Source organism: Dermacentor variabilis, chromosome 11 (assembly GCF_050947875.1).
Source record: "Dermacentor variabilis isolate Ectoservices chromosome 11, ASM5094787v1, whole genome shotgun sequence".
In the NCBI taxonomy this organism is placed as follows: Eukaryota; Metazoa; Arthropoda; class Arachnida; order Ixodida; family Ixodidae; genus Dermacentor; species Dermacentor variabilis.
Window position 1 is genome coordinate 102,730,225 of NC_134578.1, and position 19,149 is coordinate 102,749,373.

The following is a 19,149-nucleotide window of genomic DNA, read 5'->3' on the forward strand; positions in this document are numbered from 1 at the left end:
TCAATTAACCGTGCAGAAAGCGCTTTCGTATCACTTGTATGTTGCCGCTATGCTTGCTTTTATGCATTCCGTTAGGCTTTTGAAGAAATGACTGTCGAAGTTCAGCCTTCTGAAACCACCAAATCTGACAAATAACAAACCTCACAGAAAAATGGCAGTGCATTATTCTATTCATACACTGCACGGTGCTACTTGTCGAGAGACAGAGAGTTGTAAACTTTAGATATACGCTGAGGATGTATAGTGTCGTTTCTGTCATACTTGCGCGTACGCGGGACAAAGGCAAAATATATGATCAAGTGTTTCTGGTAGCTGACAGTATTCATAATTTGGGCGAGTATCACGGCAACCTATCAGATGTCTATAACGCTGGGTGAATGCGACATCAAGGCGAATCCGGTGCGCCGTGCTTGTTTGGCTCCTTTTAAGCTTGTGAGGCATACGGGAATTTCATTTTCGGGTCCCATTTGTGCACTCGCTCGTGTCGTTGATCTGGTCGGGTCCAGTGCTCCAACGTACGCTGACGCACCACGCAACGAAGTAGGGCGTTTGCATCCGCTCGTGATAACGGAACGCGTACCTCAGAAGCATTATTTAAAGGGGCGCTGAGGTATCCCTCGGGCATGGTGAAATAACATAGTCCGCGGGTAGGATACGCTGCTGTGAACCAACTAGACGCATTTCTGGTTAACATTCCTGCCTTCTCCCTCTGTTTCCTCCTCCTCCTCCTCCTCAGCCAAGTTTTGCTGTCGTACGAGGTGCGTAGAGCTTGCAAGGGGATCCCGAAATCACCTTTCTCTTTTAAACAGGAGGCCCTGTCCTCGCTCTCTACTGTGCACTTTATTTCGTCATCGGACGCTTTATTTTGCTGACATCAAGCTGCGGTCGGCTACATAGCTTAGATACCGCGGCCGCCGCGGGGTGCCGCCAGGAGTCCATTGGCTAAGCGCACTGCGGCACGGTGAGGACAGTTGCTGGACAGTATCGATAGTACATGTATATTAGATAATCTCTGGGTATCTTTTATCTGTATCATGATACGTCTGGCAAGATGTGTATCAGTGTCTGTATTTCCGATACATGAAAGAATGTATGACGTAGTAATTCTGCGGAAACCTGCAAGGTGGAGAGAAGTAATGAATAAAGGGAAAATCAGACATCCACCTGTTCGTAGCAATTGCTACAAAGGAAAACCATACGGGTTCCTCCAAAGAAACGCCTCAAGACGCGTTTCTTTGGAGGAACCCGTATGGGTTTCCTTTGTAGCAATTGCTACGAAGAGGTGGATGTCTGATTTTCCCTTTATTCATGAAAGAATGTACCGTGTACTTTAGGGTACAAGATATCGGCTATCACAACGTCACCGTGCGAAACTATAAACTTTCGCTGAATTCCGCTTCCCAAGCTGATACTGCTGCCACTAAGCCACCTGAGCTAAACTAAAGGCAGCGAAATTCTTTTATCTTTCCGCCAGAGCCCTCCAGCGAGGGCAGGCGCTGTGGTCTGCGCGTCCCTATTGGTGGAGCAAAGTCACGTGGTTGCGCACCCGCCATCTCGACGAAACCAAGCGCGCGAACGTCTGCGCACAGCCGACCGTTTGCTTTCTTGATTTTTCGCTTTCAGTTGGGTCGGTACCATGACACTTGTTCGTAGCCGCCAAACTGTGCTGCATACGCCAATGCGCGCGGAGTCTTTCGCGCAAATTCTGAGGCCGCTATATATATATATAGTGTCGTTATCGAAGTTTCTCTTGCGTGGTGCCCTGTTACGAATTCTGAAGAATGCAAGAATGGGCTTGCCGTGCGTGTAGTGGCTTTCACACATCAGTGATTTGAAGGTTCTCGTGGATATAACTTTGACTGTTCTGAACCAAAGCGTGGATGGTGATTCTCCCGGGAGACTTGTGCATAAGGTGGCTATTTAGTGTACGTGATTTTTGCTCGCAAGCCCCAAAAGCAATTTTTCGGACTACGTAAGATGCGTAAACGGGGCACAACGGTATTTGCGACATCGCGCAGATGCTTCTTATTGACGTTCTTGTAATTAGAAGGTGACCCGCTATAGCTGGTCGGCAAGCAGAGCCGCGGCTCCCATCAGTCACAAAAGCGAAAAACAATAACCGCTGACAGCGCGGTGCATAAAGAGCTCTCAAATTGCTAAGCAACCAGAATAAATTGTTTTGGAATGAAAATATTATACTTTGAGCAAGAAAGACAAGAATTCTGAGATACTAAAAGACATTTCATTCAACTGAAATAAGGTTGGTCGGAGTTCAGAAATTTCCAAGCAAATATTTTTGTCCATACGCTGTTGCTGCAACATCATATATATATATATATATATATATATATATATATATATATATATATATATATATATATATATATATATATATATATATATATATATATTGTAACGTAGATTGAAGACGAGTTTTACAAAATACACGCTTCTCTTTAATGGTGGGCCAAAAGAAGAGCGTGAAGCGTACGCGCTTCGTCGTCTTCCATGGCGCCGGCCGTTGCGCGCGCCGTCTCGCGGTGCGGTAGCCCCACAGCTATATATATATATATATATATATATATATATATATATATATATATATATATATATATATATATATATATATATATATAATAAGAAATTTGCCAATGTATCGAAGTACCTTAATATACAATAGAAAGTATCGTATCGGATACAATGTACAATAGTTTGTATGTGTACCTAAAATACTTTTTGACCGAGTATCTTGTATCGTATCATGACAGAACTGCAAGGTATCTTTGCATAGCCCTGGGTGAGGACAACCGAGTTTTGCTTATGTTTAGCGCGTCGGAGCCACCAATGGCGGAAGTTGTGGCGTCTACGTTAACATCCAAAATGAAATGTGAACAGCGCGCCACGGTGACATTTAGAAGACGCAGCTCTGTGGGCACGCCCCATTGCGCCGTAGCCTTCGCAGTGTAAGACATTGGAGAAGGACCGGCAGCACAGCGGAGTCGGTTTTGATTCTCAATAAATCCTCTTTAAGTTTTTGAACTCATTGAAGCATTTTTTGCGGCAAAGCGTTTCTCACATAGCCTATTCTCACTTCAAATGCCTTTCTCCACTTCGATAAAAAAGTGATTCAGGGCCCCATTAAAGCAGTTTTCGCTTCAGCGCCTGTCTAGTCGTTCCCTACCACGCTACAGTGTGAAGGTATCCACTGAAAAGCAATATTATGGCCATCTCTATGTGCATGGTCGAGATGCTCTGTAATTTCTATAGCCATTGCATAAACAAGCCCCGTCTGTGGATACGGACAATGGTATGAAGAGCTGCCTTGGAATCGCAGAATATCGCTCTTGCACGAGGAAGCTCCTCGGAGAGAAATCCAAGTGCCTCCCTGATAGCAACAAGGTCTGCAGCAGTTTACGCTGACCTATGGTCTAGTTTAAACCACCGAGCGACGTTAATACGTGGGATGACGAAGGCTGCAGTGGAGGCATATGGTGTGGCAGAGCCATCGGTATACACGTGCACAGTATCTCCATGCTCTGCATAGATGTGAAACATGGTAAGTTGCTTGAGGCCAATGGATGCAACGGTTGACTTTTTGTAATTCCAGGGATCTGCAGATTAACGAAAGGTTTAGACAGGACCCACAGGGGTACTCTTGGAGTACAGGTGGGAGAAAATCTTGGTAGAATACTCTGATGGCGCGATAGAGTCCTTCAAAAGCTGCGACCTGGGTGGGTGGCAGGGAGCGATGACAAATGATGGTGTCTGTGTCGGGTCAACAAGCGAAGGTACATTCGAAGAGGTATACAGAGCAAGTATACATCTATAGTACAAGCGCGAGCTTCCGCTATTGTATTCGTTTACGTGCATCGCGGGAAGCCCTAACATGTGCGCAATGCTGGAGCTTGAATGCTCTGCAACGTGCGCATACAGCAAAGTCCCATGCTTGAGAGCGCCGCATGCTGTACCGTATATAGCCTATGTTCAGTGCTTGGTACAACTGGAGTAATGACGACTCCGAGAGTCCCCATCTTGGCCCTGCAACGACACGAGGGACGTGAACGAAACTCGTCAGCTTTGACTTAAGAGGAAGCTTTAGCTCGGGCCCAACTCCGACGCGGCCTATTCAAATACATGTAAAACGCAAAAACGTTTTTATGAGATAACCCCTGGACCGATTTTGATGAAATTTGTTGCATTTGAAAGAGAAAGTTAAACTCTAGTGACTGTTGGAAGCGGAATTTCGATTTAGGGCTTGAATTTTCTTAAAACGATTTTCAAATATTTGACCGTTTGAAAAAAATAGAAGCACGAAGTTTACAAATCCATAGCTCTGAGTCAAGAACTGATATCGCGGTTCTGTAAACGGCTTCCATTAGATCATTCAAAGCGGACAAATTCAATATGTCATCTTACATCTTAAATGAATTTGTTACGTTGGTTACAACGGTTTTACAAAAGTTGTATTTCCTTATGATTAAATTTTTTGTATTCATGTGTAACATATCAATTTTGTCCGCTATGGATGTACTTTTAGATGCAATTCACATAATTGTATTATCATTCTTACTGGTTGAGTTACAGAGTTGTAAACTTGATAGTTTTGTTTTTTGAAAATTTTTGATTTTCGCCAATTTTGAATAAAAAATTGACGACATAACTCAAAAATTCGAAACCAACAGTCACTAGATTTTAAGTTTTTCTTTTAAATGCAACAAACCTCGTCAAATTTGGTGCAGTGGTTGCCGAGAAAAACGAATTCTCCTTTTAAATGTATTTAGATAGGAGCACTCGAGCTAAAGCTTCCTCTTAAGCGCGGCGACGTGTCTTGGCCAAGATAGTCCCCGGTCTATGACCACGCCAAGGAATGTGTGGTCTGTCACTGCAGGTATCGCTGTTCCATTAACACTTATGGAATGCTTGGTTATTCGTTACCGCGCGAATTCAATCACGGAATCCTTCTCTCTTGAGAGCTGGAGGCCTTGACGCCGTAGATACTTCGCTGTGTCAGTGCGCGTTTAAGCCTAGCACGTATTTGGGGACGGGTGGCTCCAAATGACCATATGCATATGTCGTCCACATATACACTAACCTTCGCCGTGTTGAGAAGTTCAGATGCAAGGTCAATCAACGCAACATTGAAGAGAGTTGGACTGAGAACTCCCTCTTGGTGAAACACCTCGGTGGATATTGTAATGGCCGGTGTCGCCATCACTTGTCGACATATACACGGCGTGGCCACTGGGATAACTAACAAACCATGCATACGCCGGCAACGGACGTCTAAATCTTCCAGTGCATCAAGAACCGCATAATGGAGTACATTGTCGTACGCATCCTTAATAGCTCCAACTAACTGGCGGCGACTTATTTCCACAGTTCAACAGTTGACACCGTGTCCATAACATCGTCAATGGAGGAACGGCCTCTTCTGAATCAATCCACAAAATCTAGAAAGCAATTATTGCCCTCTAGGAGCCACTGCATCCTTGACAAGACCATTCTTTCCAATAATTTACCGACGCAGCTGGCTAAGGCGATTGGTCTGTAGGATAGTTCTGTAGGAGTTCGTTAGGCCACATCCCCGGTTTAAGCAACGCTAGAATGCGACTGCATTTCCAACTCTCATCATCGTCATCAGTCTATCATATGTCCATTGCAAAGACAAAGGCCTCTCCCTGCGATTTCCAATTACCCCTGTCCTGCGCCAACCGATTCCAACTAGCGCCTGCGAATTTCTTAATTTCGTCACTTCACGTAGTCTTCTGCCGTCCTCGACTGCGCATCCCTTCCCTTGGCACCCATTCAGTAACCCTGGTGGCCCACCGGTTATCTGAGCTATGCATTAAAGGACCTGTCAAGCTCCATTTCTTTCTCTTAATGTCAATTAGAATATCGGCTATCCCTGTTTGCTCTCTGATACACACCGCGCTCCTCCTGTCTCTTAACATTATGCCTAACATCTTCATTCCATCGCTCTTTGCAAGGTCCTTAACTTGTTATCGAGCGTCTTTGTCGGTCTCCAAGTTTCTGCCCCATATGTCAGCACCTGTACAATGCGCTGATTGTACACCTTTCTTTTTAATTATAATGCTAAGGTTCCAGTCAGGATCTGACAATGTCTGCCGAATGCGCTGCAACCCATCTTTATTCTTCTGTAAATTTCCTTCTCATGATCAGAGTCCTCTGTGACTAATTGACCTAGGTAAACGTATTCCTTCGCAGACTCTAGAGGCCGACTGGCGATCCTGAACTCTTGCTTCCTTGCCCGACTATTGATCATTACCTTTGTCCTCGGCATATTAATCTTCCAACTCCATTCTAATACTCTCTCTGTTAAGGTCCTCAATCATCTGTTGTAACCTGTCCCCAGTGTTGCTCAATGGGACAATGTCATCTGCAAATATAAGATTGCTGAGATATTCGTCGTTGATCCTTACTCTTAAGCCTTCTCATTTTAATAGCTTGAATATTTCTTCCAAGCACCCAGTGAATAGCATTGCAGAGATTGTGTCTCCTTCTGACCCCATTCTTGATAGGTATCTTCCTAACTTTCTTGTGGAAAATTAAAGCAGCTGCTGCATCTTGGTAGATACTCTCCAAGATATTTACATGAACGTCCTGTACTCCTTGCTCACGTAGTGCCTCTATGACTGGTTTGTGTCTCAATTGAATCAAATGCCTTTTCGTAATCTATGAAAGCCATATACATAGACTGATTGTACTCTGCAGATTTCTCGATTACCTGATGGATGACATGGATGTGATCCATTGTAGAGTATCCTTTCCTGAAACCTGCATGTTCACTTGGTCCAGTGTTGCTGTTATTGTAGATTATCTTGGTGTATATATCTATAATGTTGGAAGTAAGCTAATGGGCCTATAATTTTTCAATTCTTTAAGGTTTCCCTTTTTGTGGATTAGTATAATATTGGCATTCTTCCTGTTATCTGAGACTCTTGAAGTCGATAGGGAGTTCGTATAAAGGGTCGCTAGATTTTGAAACATTACGTCCCCATCATGTTTGATTAAATTGCCTAGTAGTCCATCTTCTCCTGTCGCTTTTTCCCGTTTCATGTCTTGCAAGGCCCTTCTAACTTCATCGCTAGTTGATGCAGGAGCCTCTTTAACCTGTTCATTACTACTTCTAATGGAGGTATCGTGGCTGCTTTGGGTGATGTACAGGTGAGTATAGAATTCTTCCGCTGCTTTTACTATATCTTTTAGATTGCTGATGATATTACCGTGCTTATCTTTTAGTGAATACATCCTATGTCCTATGACAATTTTTCTTCTCAGTTATTTCATGGTGTAGCCATTTTTTAATGCTTCATCACTCTTTCTTACGGTATAGTTTCGAATATTCTTTATTTTCTCATTGCTGATTAGTTCTGACAATTCCGCGAATTCTATCTGATCTCTTGAGTTGGACATTATTTGTCGTTTTTTTATTAGGTCCTTTGTTACTTGGGAGAGCTTACCTACTGGTTGCCTTGGTGCCTTGCTTCCCACTTCAAATACTGCTTCTGAGCCAGCCTAGTTACGGTTTCATTCATTTCCCCTATCTCGTCTTCATCTCTGTTTTAAGGCTGCAAACTTGTTTGCAAGTGACAACCTGAATTGGCCTGCTTTTACCCTTACTGCGTCTAGGTCGGCCTGTTTCTTCTTGACGCCTTTTACCCTTTCTCTCCTGAAATTCAGGTGAATCCTAGACCTCACTAACCTATGATTACTGCACATTACCCAACCTAACACTTCTACATCATTCACTATGCTAGGATGGGCAGAAAGTATGAAATAGATTTCATTCCTTATTTGACCATTATAGCTTTTCCAGGTCCACTTTTTGTTGCTACGCTTTCTGAAGAAGGTGTTCATTTTCACAGCTTATTCCTTTCCGCAAATTCCACCAACATCTCTCCTCGAATGTTCCTAGAATCAACGCCGTAGCTGCCAGCTGCTTGTTCACAAGTCTGCTTTTTCCCCACTTTTGCATTGAAGTCGCCCATGACTACAGTACACAGAGTTTGCACTTTTCGCATTGCTAATTCAACATCTTCATAAAACTTCAATTTCTTCATCATCGTGACTGGAGGTTGGAGCGTAGGTTTGTACTACTTGTATTCTCTACCTCCTATTCAGCTTTGTTACGACTACTGCCACCCTCTCAATAATGCTGTAGAATCCGTCAATGTAGCCCGCTATGTCCTTATGGATTAGGAATCCCACTCCGAACTGCTTCTTATCTGGTAGTCCTCTATAGCAGATGACATGTCCGTTATTCAGTAGTGTGTAAACCTAACCAGTTCTTCTAATCTCACTTAGGCCGATGACATCCCAAACAATGCCTGATAGTTCCTCAAAGATTTCTTCTAGGCTAGTTTCATTCGAGAGAGTTCGTGTGTTAAACGTTGCAAGGGTCAGTTTCCATTGGCGGCTTGTCCGTGTTCAGAAATTCTTAGCACCCTCTGCTGCGTTACAGGTCAGACCACCGCCTTGGTCAGGTGCTCCACAGCTGCTGGGGACTGATGTCCATTGGTTAATCAAATGAGTCATTTGGGAGGAAACGACCGAACACTGTACCAGGGAGGCCATTTCCTCTTCTGGTTCTCGAACAGGCTAGTTCGCGTTTCTCACTTTCAGGGAAAAAAACGCGAGGTTTCGAACTTCTGACTGTGGCAACTGAGCATCCAATCTAGCTCAGTCAGATAACCCTGCAGGCCGTCAGGCCACCTTAGGTCGGAAAAATTCAGCCCAAACAATCCTACGCACCTGAAAACATGCTTGAATTATCCGCGGTATACGGGTTTTGCTGGTCGCCGCTGGTGGCACAACATAGTATTTCTCAATGGTTCTAACATCGTGGTTTTGGAGTCTCCCGTACGCATGCGACCATGAACGCCGCTAGACCCACGATAATTCGTCCTGCTAAAATGTCTACTACAATAACTTATTTGTCGCAGCCCTCTTTCGCAAACGAAAAGATAAATGGAGACACTTGAATCAACTATTTAACAGGGATACCCAAACCGAGACACTCACAAGCTTATCCATAGGCGGGCAAGAACTATGTGGCTTATAGTTAGCCGCTGCCTTCAATGAATTCTTTTCAAAGGTTGGTAAAAGCTGCTACAATCCTAACTTTTCCTCTTTTCTAGGTAACCGAATACCGCAGTCACTATTTTTGAGCCAACAGACGACAATGAGGTATATTCTACCTTTAATCTTTTACGCAATAACTCTAGCTTAGACGAATTTAATTCCGAAGCTGGCCGGTAAAATATGTATTATGCTTTTTCTTCCCATGCCTGCCGCATATATTTAACACTGTACTGATCACAGGACAATTTCCCGCAGATGTGCAGCTAGTAAGAGTTGCAGCCATTTATAAGAAAGGCGACAGGAATATTTTGTCTAACTGTAGGCCTATATCAATCCTTCCGTGTTTCTCAATGGGACTGGAATAAACTATGCGCTGCCGTCTTCATGGTTTTTTTCTCAAGCACTCTGTAATTACTGACCATCAGTATGGTTTTACTCGAAATAAATGAACACCCACTACTTGATCAAAAAAAATACTAAACAACTTGGAATCCCTACTACTCACATTAGGCATATTTGTAGACTTTAGCAAGGCGTTCGACACGCTCAACCAGGACATTCTTTTCGCAAAACTAGAACACTAGGTGTACGGGGGCACGTCCTTAATGTATTTAAATCATACTTAGCTCCCGTTTCCAGTATGTAGCAATAGGAAACGATTCGTCTAATTCCTGCAAATCAAGAATGATGTCCCGCAATACAATTTATTGGGACCTCTGCTCTTTAATAATTATGTCAATGACATAATTAATATCACTAAAGAGGCAAACTTCATTATGTATACAGAAGATACATCCCTTTTTTTTCGTCCAATAACATTATGAAAATAACCGACACTGCCGATCAGGTTCTTTCATTATTGGCGAAATGGTCATTGGTCAGTTCACTAAAAATCAATGAAGGTAAAACAAAGCCGATGATTTTTCACCCGAAGAATAAGTATATATCTAATCCACCACATCTAGTCTTAAATGATAGTAATATCAATTATGTTGATGCATTTACTTCTCTTGGTGTAGTCTCTATTACTACTCTGACATGAGATGCTCGCATACATAAAACTTTCATTACTCTTTCCTGATTTATCGGAATTTTCCCACATAACAGACTAAGTTTACCCGCCAAGAGTAAGCTAAGTTTATACTACGCTTTCTTTTACTCATACCTAAATTACTGCTTTCTAGTCTGGAGTAACACCACTGTTTCGAATGTTCAAAAATTATTTGTTTTACACAAGGAAATGCTCCGGATAATTGCTGATACCTCATATGATGCTCCAACACTTCACCTACGCCTAAAATATAATATTGTTGGTGTAAATAAATTGTATGGACACAGATTTGCCTGTTTTCATAAAAAACGATACCAAAAAATGATCCCTTCCTTAATCGTATAGTAAAACCCACCCCGCATATTACTCCATATGAAACTAGAAAACGACTTACTTATACATTACCTCGATGTAGAACTATATATGGTTCCACAATGTTGTTGTACATTTTGTCTAAATGTTTAAACACGGAATTCTATGATAATTTATGTTATACGTCATTTTCTGCTATTCAAGACTCATTCGTGACATAGCTCTTGTTGACCTTATATTCTAGAACACTTCACTTTTCTTTTATTATTATAATTTTACACTGTTTGGCGTTAATCCAAATATTTTTCGTATTATGTGTTTAATATGCAAATATTCACTACATCGTATAATTGCACTTGAAGTTCCATATATCATTGTACAAAGTTGTACCTAAGTCTTGCACTCACAATGTCCGAGGTATTTCATTGCACTACATATATTGTACTTTAATATTGCTCAACTTTTCTTTTTTTTCTCCTGTCGCAACTGTCAATGTTGTCAAATGGGTTCGAGAGCTTTGTCATGCGGTCGTATAGACTGCTTTTTCTCTCTTGCCCCCAGTTTGTACTGCACACTGCACTGCAAACTGAAATAAAGCATTGATTGATTGATTGATTGATTGATTGATTGATTGATTGATTGATTGATTGATTGATTGATTGATTGATTGATTGATTGATTGATATCTGCGGCGAATTTGAACACCACTCAAAAGTAGTGTGGAAGAAAGTGAGAAATTTACATCTGGGACATTTGCTGACTCTGACGTGGTACCCGCCGTGGTTGCTCAGTGGCTATGGTGTTGGGCTGCTGAGCACGAGGTCGCGGGATCGAATCCCGGCCACGGCGGCCGCATTTCGATGGGGGCGAAAACACCCGTGTACTTAGATTTAGGTGCACGTTAAAGAACCCCAGGTGGTCGAAATTTCCGGAGTCCTCCACTACGGCGTGCCTCATAATCAGAAAGTAGTTTTGGCACGTAAAACCTCATAATTTTTTTCTGACGTGGGATTATAAAACGATAAAAGGATACGTCGTGCTTCAGTGCCAGGATGGCAGAATGCAGCGTACGTGATTCCGTTAACTCCTGGTGCTGATGAGCATCTGGAAACAGAAACTGCAGCATCAAGCTCTTGCATCGTAAAAGGTACCTCGAGTCGCTCATCAGGTTACGGGGGCGCGATGGTGACAAGAGATGAAATCACTGCGTAAGACGTGTCAACAATAAGTTTACAGTAGTCCTCTGTTACCCGCTGCCTCCAATTCGGTCCGGTGTTCATGTCGAGCCACGGCACTGAATTAGTTTCTTTGTTGTGGAGCTGCCTGGAGACTTCGTATCACGCGCCAGATCTTAGATAGAGGTTGTCTTGGGTCTAGGGATCCACAGAATGTCCTCCAACGTTGTCCCTCAAGCTTGTCAAGACGACGAAGAAGCCGCGGCTCTTCACTGGTCGGGACCGTTCGGTTTTGTTTTCCTGTCCATACTCGTAGGTGTTCTGATTTTTCGGTCGAGCACGCTAGTCTTTTTCTTTAACGCAGTTTTCTACACAGGTGGCCGCTTTCTGTAGCTTTTCGTTTTCGCTGAGTGAACCCGTGTTGGTCCACATAGGGATGTCGTCGGCAAAAGTTACGTGTTGTGTGCCGCCAATTTCCCCTGGTCTTCGTGCCAGTCCAATCATTGCCACGTTGAATAGCGTGGGCGATACGACCGACCGATTCTTGCGGTGTTCCCTTGTTAGGTGTTTGAAACTTCTCCGACTGTAGTTCTTCCATGCCTATGGTTGCCGTGCTGTTTAACAGTAAAGCCTTGACGTAGCCATGAATCCTTCTTCCGTAATTTTGTCTTCCAAGCCCGTGAGGTTTGCTATGTGGTTTACATTGTCACATGCCCCTTTGATGTCTAGGGCCATGATGTTTGCTCCGTACCTGGGAACGTTCTGGAGTACTTCTTCGTATAGTTGGAGGATTATGTTCTGTGTTCATAGATTAAGTCCGAAGCCGAACATTGTGTGGGGAACTGGTTCGTTGTGTTCTATGTAGTTTTGTATTTTGTAGCCTTTGGGTTACTACTCGGTCATACAGCTTCCCCAGGCATGATGTAAGGGAGATCGGTCTGAGGTTTTCTATTTGGTATTTCTTGTCTGGCTTAGGTACCATTACCACATCGGCATGTTTCCACTCCTCCAGGACCGTTCCTGCTTCCCAATGTTCGTTCATCAATTCGGTTAATTCGGTAACCATTTCATCATTGAGGTTTTCGGATTAGCGCGTTGTTTATCTTATCTGCACCTGCAGCCGTGTTTTTGGTGGTGTTTCGTATGGCCGCGTAAACTTCTTTCGCTGTGGATCTGTCCAGCTTAGAATTTTAGTTTCCCCGGCACGTCCCTGTTGGCAGGTTCGTATTGCCAAAGCATTTGTTTCGCACCTTTTCTAAGAGTTCAGAGTCCGGTCCTCGTATTGGTGGACTAGCCGGTGTATAGCTTTATTGTTCTCTTACTTGATTTTGGTCGGGTCGGTGAGTGCTCTTAGGAGATGCCAGGTCTTTGCCGTGCCTAAGGTTCCCTTGAGCGAGTTTATTTATTAATTAATTTATTTATTTATTTATTTATTTATTTATTTATTTACCTTCAAGGCCCCAAGGCGTTACAGAAGAGGGTGAAACGAAACACAGAACATGTGCAGACGACAGGTTATCATAATAAAAAAGAATTAAAAATGCAGATTAGCAAAAGTATTCTTCAATAGTTGTTACCAGTTTTCTTTCGCCCAATGAGTGGCGCATTCTTCGGCTTTCACCGTGATCTCGGCGATCTTGAGCCTGAGTTTTATGTTATACGTTTGCTTCCTCAATTTCCTGGTGAGGCCGCGCCTAGCTTCCCAGAGTCTAATAGCCGTCCGTCCACCTCGGGCGTTCCTGCTGTTTGGTTTACCTTCTGGGTGTATCTGTCTCGCATCTCCTTTAGCATGTTTCCCCATGCCTCTAGCGTTTTTATGCCGGCCTGGTTGCTATCGCATGCTTCTCGGAATGCATTCCAGTTCGTTATCGTTGAATTGCTCATCTGGCGCCTCATCCTGTCTAAGGTTACCCGTGCTTCGAGTTTGTAGTGGTCACTACCAAAATTTTCCATTAGGTTTTCCCATTGCGAGTCTCCGCTTCCCCTTACGAAAGTGAGGTCGGGGCAGGTGTCGACGCTGACCCTGTTTCCTATCCTTGTAGAGTTCACTGGGTCAGTAATTAGGTTGTTAGATCATGGTTGTTAATTTAGCTAGTGTCCCTATGTTTACAAGTTTATACGGCCGATAAAACTGCTGCCTTTACTTCGTATAGCTGTCCACTAATTTGCTATCGCAATAAATGGTTCGCCTTTCGGGCGAAACTGCGACGACTTCTTTTTCTTTTGTAATTCACATATTTATATTCCATAGTATTATAACGGTAACGAAGAACGCCAAAAGTTAAAGCAAGGGAATGTACCGCCCGATTCATGGCCGATCCCCCAGAGTGGGTTACGCAGGCGCTCTCTCATTCTGATTTATCGTATATATCGTATGTGTGCATATATGTACTACCTATATTGGAATTTGGGTGCGTTTTATTTTCTGGTGGGTCAGCATAGAAGATTAGCCCCCTCGTTTTTCTTGAGCCAGTTGCTCTCCGTATTTCCTTGTGTGTAAAAAATTTGTTGCTAATAATTCATTATATCAAGAAGCCCGATTGCTCACACCTGTGTGCATATTTTGCATACTTAAAGTAAAAACGTACTCAAACATTTAGGCATCTTCATTGAGACGATTGCAGTATCTATTTGTTAAGGAAAGATCTCTGTTCTTTAAAGAAAGGTTGTCCCGTCTATACAATCCGCAGGCTCTTTTTGTCCAAGCACAACTAGAACCATTAAAAGTTCAGATACGCCAGATCATTCCCCTCAGGAAACCCGTAAATACTATTGAGATTGAATTTGACGACATATTTCCTTCCAGCGGTAAACTCCTGCCCACTAGATATTTAAGCAGCCCATTATAAGATAATTTATAGTAATTTTAATTTATTATAAGCCAATATTGTAGTAGTGACGGATGTATCAATGCGTAAAGAGAAAGTGGGTGAATACATTTTTTTCTTAGGTGCTATCCTAGTCGTGTTGCCCCCCCCCCCCCGAAAGGCGACTTCCTGATTTTACACCAATGTTTCAAGCACAATTATTAGCAATTACTCTAGCTCTTCGAGATCTTCCTGTAAATTACATGTAAACTGACCTCATGCTGTCTTCAGACAGCACTGTTCTGAATGAACTAGAATCATTAATCTCTTCGACTTTATATCAGGTGCCCTTGATAAGGCTACCAGGTCACCGTGGTTTGTTTTTAAATGAAATGGCTGACACACCTGCACGTACATGCCTAGATGGACCAGTCATGTATGTTCTGCCGACTTCTGCTTTTTTACCCGCGGCTAGACTTAGAAAATTATCTTTTTTTAAATACTCTGCAAAACAGACATTCTAAATAAAAGAGTTAAACCGTCTCCTGTACCTTTGGGACAATCCATGGTGTCCCACTCGTAAAATGGAAATCTCTCTCACAGAATCAAGTTGCCGTATTCCACCACTAAAAAAATCACCGCCTCTTCCAATCCGTGAAATGGTCGAACAGCGAAGCTGTGTTAGTTACACTGAGTGTTACACCATGCAAGTCAAACTTCGCAAGCAGCATATATATTATAAATCTTGTGTTTAACCGTTCTTTCTCCTCGTTTTCACTTTTGCGTGCTTCGTCCGGTGAGCATAGTTTAGGAGTGCATATTTCTACGGCACTTCCAGTGTGTGTGTGTGTGTGTGTGTGTGTGTGTGTGTGTGTGTGTGTGTGTGTGTGTGTGTGTGTGTGTGTGTGTGTGTGTGTGTGTGTGTGTGTGTGTGTGTGTGTGTGTGTGTGTGTGTGTGTGTGTGTTTTTGCACATGAGGCATGCCCTACGACGACGTGCGCGTTCACGAGCCAACACTCGTTGACACTCGCGGTGGGCAGCTTTGTCCTCAGGAGAACGCACTACTCGTGGCCTTCCCATAGTTGCAGCTGGGAGGGAACGTACTGAACCACTAATCCAAAACTCCGTACATTGAACGCAATTAAGGCCGACCACTGGAGATGCAGGCGCTGCAATCGTTTTGACGATTGGTTGGATTGGTTTGACGATTCGCGTCTTTGTGTTTCTTAATGAGGTACACACACACGTTCAGCTGCGATGGAGAGAGCGACGTGATTGATGGTGTGCCCGCTGTCCGCTATTGTCGCTTGCGTCGATGTCTCGAGTTTGCCCGGTGGCGTGGTTAGCAGCATCCGCCCGGCATTGCCGCTTGCGATTCTTCAAAATTGCTTCAAAGTTACATCTGTCCGTCACGCAAGGCAATGAACGGCTCATACCCCCTTAAGCAATGGCCGATAGCCCTGTAAACGCGGCCTCGCCATTGCGACGACAGAATCGCAATTCTACGCTGGAATAACCAGCGGCAACGCAGCCCGCTCTGGAAGAAGGCGATGACGACGAACGCGGGAGCGCCGAGAGGCGCTAACGAGCCAGCTGTGGGAAAAGACGACGACGCCCGAGCCATTGATGATGATGATGGTTTTAGTGATGTCCGACAACGACGGCACAGGGCCCGCATAAACAGCTTCGCTGTAATATTTATCAACGCAAGTCTGCCCTGGCGCTGTCCTATGTCATTTCTGCAAAGAACCTGAAACCACTGACCATTTTTATTAACCTGCCACCGATTCGCCATCCAGAGAAAGAAATACTTCGAAATCCCATTTCGAAAGTTAGGCATTGCTATAAACAGGTTTGAGCGCTGTTTCAGGGTTAAACATGTCAATTTGTTCAACATTTCCAGTCTCCATGACCACCTTCACGGTCGCCTGGTCGTGTGCGGTTCAGAACCACGTGGTTAGAACCATTTACAAAGCTCTCTAGCGTTTTTTTTATCCTATTTTCTCCCGCGCCCCTCGACGTAGCCTGAGACGGGTGAATGGCGCTCACTTCAGAGCCAAATAAATAATACCGCCTATCGCGGTTAATTCAAGTGAGCCTTAAGACATGTAGGATCATCTAGGCTGGTCTTCTCCGCCAGAAGGTGGCCTCGCCGCCTACGGGGTTATTTGGATGAGCTATCTCGGTTGATCGATTGCTGTAGACAGAAGTTAAAATCCTCGTTTTTATAAGTGTCCCATTAGAACTGTTCCATTTGTAGCTACGTGACTGGGGCAGGGGCACGAAGCAGAGGTAGAAAATCGTGCCTCTAATATGAAGGTCATAAGTTCGAACCTTTCTCCGTCAAACTGCATCTCCATGCTTGGAGTGGCGTCTGACACTGGCAAAAAATGTCGAAAGCCAGTGGAGCTGTACTAGTCCAGGTGCAACCAAATTAGGAAGGTCCACTAAGCTTCATCAAAAGACACTCCTTCACCAGAATAGGAATTGGCCTCCTTGGGGCAGTATTCGGCCGCTACCTTCCTCATGGCTCCTACAATTAACCTCTGGCCCTTAGTCCCCAGCAGCTGCGGAGCACACTGACTAAGGCGATGGCCCGACCTGTAACGTAGCAGAGCGTGCTAAGAATATCTTAACTCGGACAGGCCGCCAATGGAAACTGAGCCTGGCAACGCTTAACCCCCGAACTCTCTCGAGTGAAGATAGTTTCGCAGGACTCATTGAGAAACTATGAGGCTTTATTTGGGATTTCATTGGCCTTAGTGAGGTTAGAAGAACTGGTAAGGCCTATACACTATTGACTATAATCGCCACGTCCTCTGCTATTAAAGACTTCCACACAAGAAGCAACACGAAGTAGGACTCCTAATCCGTAAGGACATAGCAGGCAACATTGACGAACTTTACAGTAACAATCAGAGGGCACCTGTAGTGGCAATAAAGCTAAATGGGAGGTACAGAATAAAGGTAATGCAAGACTACGTTCCAGCCTCCCGTCACGATGATGAATAAAACAGTGTTCTGAATATGTTGACTTAGCGATGACAAAAATACAAACTCAATATACTGTAGTCATGGGGGACCTTAATGCAAAAGTGGAGAAAAAGCAGGCTGGTGAACAAGCAATTGGAAACTACGGCATCGACTCTAGGAACACTAAAGGAGAGATGTTGGTAGAACTAGTGGAAAGAAATAAGCTGCGAATAATGAACACCCTCTTCGTGAAGCGTAGCAACAGAAAGTGGACCTGGAAAAGCCTTATTGGAAAAGCAGAAATGAAATAGATCTCTTACTCTCATAGTGCAGGATGTAGAAGTGTTAGGTACGGTAAAGTGAAGTAATCAGGTCAGTGAAGTCTAGGATTTTCCTGAATATGAAGAGAGACAGGATTAAATTTGTCAAGACGAAACACGGTAACTTAGACGCACTAAGGGCAACAGCAGACCAGTTCAGGCTGCTGCTTGTAAACAAGTATGCAGCTTTATTAAAGAGAGACGAAGATTATGTAGAGATAATCAACGAAACCGTAATTAAGCTCAGCTCAGAAGCAGCAACTGATGTAGGAAGTAAAGTACCAAGGCAAACAGTAGGTAATCTCTCCCAAGTAACAAAGGTCTAATAAAGAAACGACAAAGAATAAATGTGTTCAACTCAAGAAATCAGGTAGAATTTGCGGAACTGTCAAAACTGATTAAAAAGCAGAAAGTAAGGGGTATTCGAATAAGATAAAGTAAGGGAATTAGAATAAGGGCAACATTTCACCAGTCAACCAGAGAACAATCTGGCTTCAGGAAAAGATACTCTACAATGGATCACATCCATGTCATCAGTCAGGTAATAGAAAATTCTGCAGAGTGCAATCAAGCTCTTTATGAGGCTTGCATAAGTTATTTATTTTATTAGCAATACTACCAATCTCACAAGCAATCATAGCACGGAGGACATACATATAAATTCAAAACAAGTGCAATCGAATCATTTATACAATCCAAAGCGCTGAAGTGATCATTACATGAAGAGCAGTAATAATTAAATTGTGGGGTTTTACGTGCCAGAACCACTTTCTGATTATGAGGCACGCCGCATTGGAGGACTCCGGAAATTTCGACCACCTGGGTTTCTTTAATGTGCACCTAAATCTAAGTACACGGGTGTTTTCACATTTTGCTCTCATCAAAATGCGGCCGCCGTGGACGGGATTCGTTCCCGCGACTTCGTACTCAGCAGCCCAACACCATAGCCACTGAGCAACCAGGGTTCTTTAACGTGCACCTAAATCAAAGTACACGGGTGTTTTCACATTTCGCCCTCATCAAAATGGGGCTGCCGTGGCCGGGATTCCTTCCCGCGACCTCCTACTCAGCAGCCCAACACCATACCCACTGAGCAACCACGGCGGGTGAAGAGCAGTAATAGCAATGCGACAAATAGGAATGTGACAAAGACATACCACCAGAAGTCATAGATGTGCTGTTATTACCTGCCTGTGTGCGGCGTGGGACGTCACGACAACTGGGCGTGGTAAAAGTAGCTTGGCGACAACTGCGTGCGCCAAGCTACTTGTACCACGTGTCGCCCCCCCCCCCCCCGAATGTATATTATCGGCCAGGCACAATATAGACAAAAGGCTCTTTCGGCACCTTGAGCGCGGCTCATCGATTGTTCATTCCGACACGCATACGAGTCGCGCTCGTATGCAGCG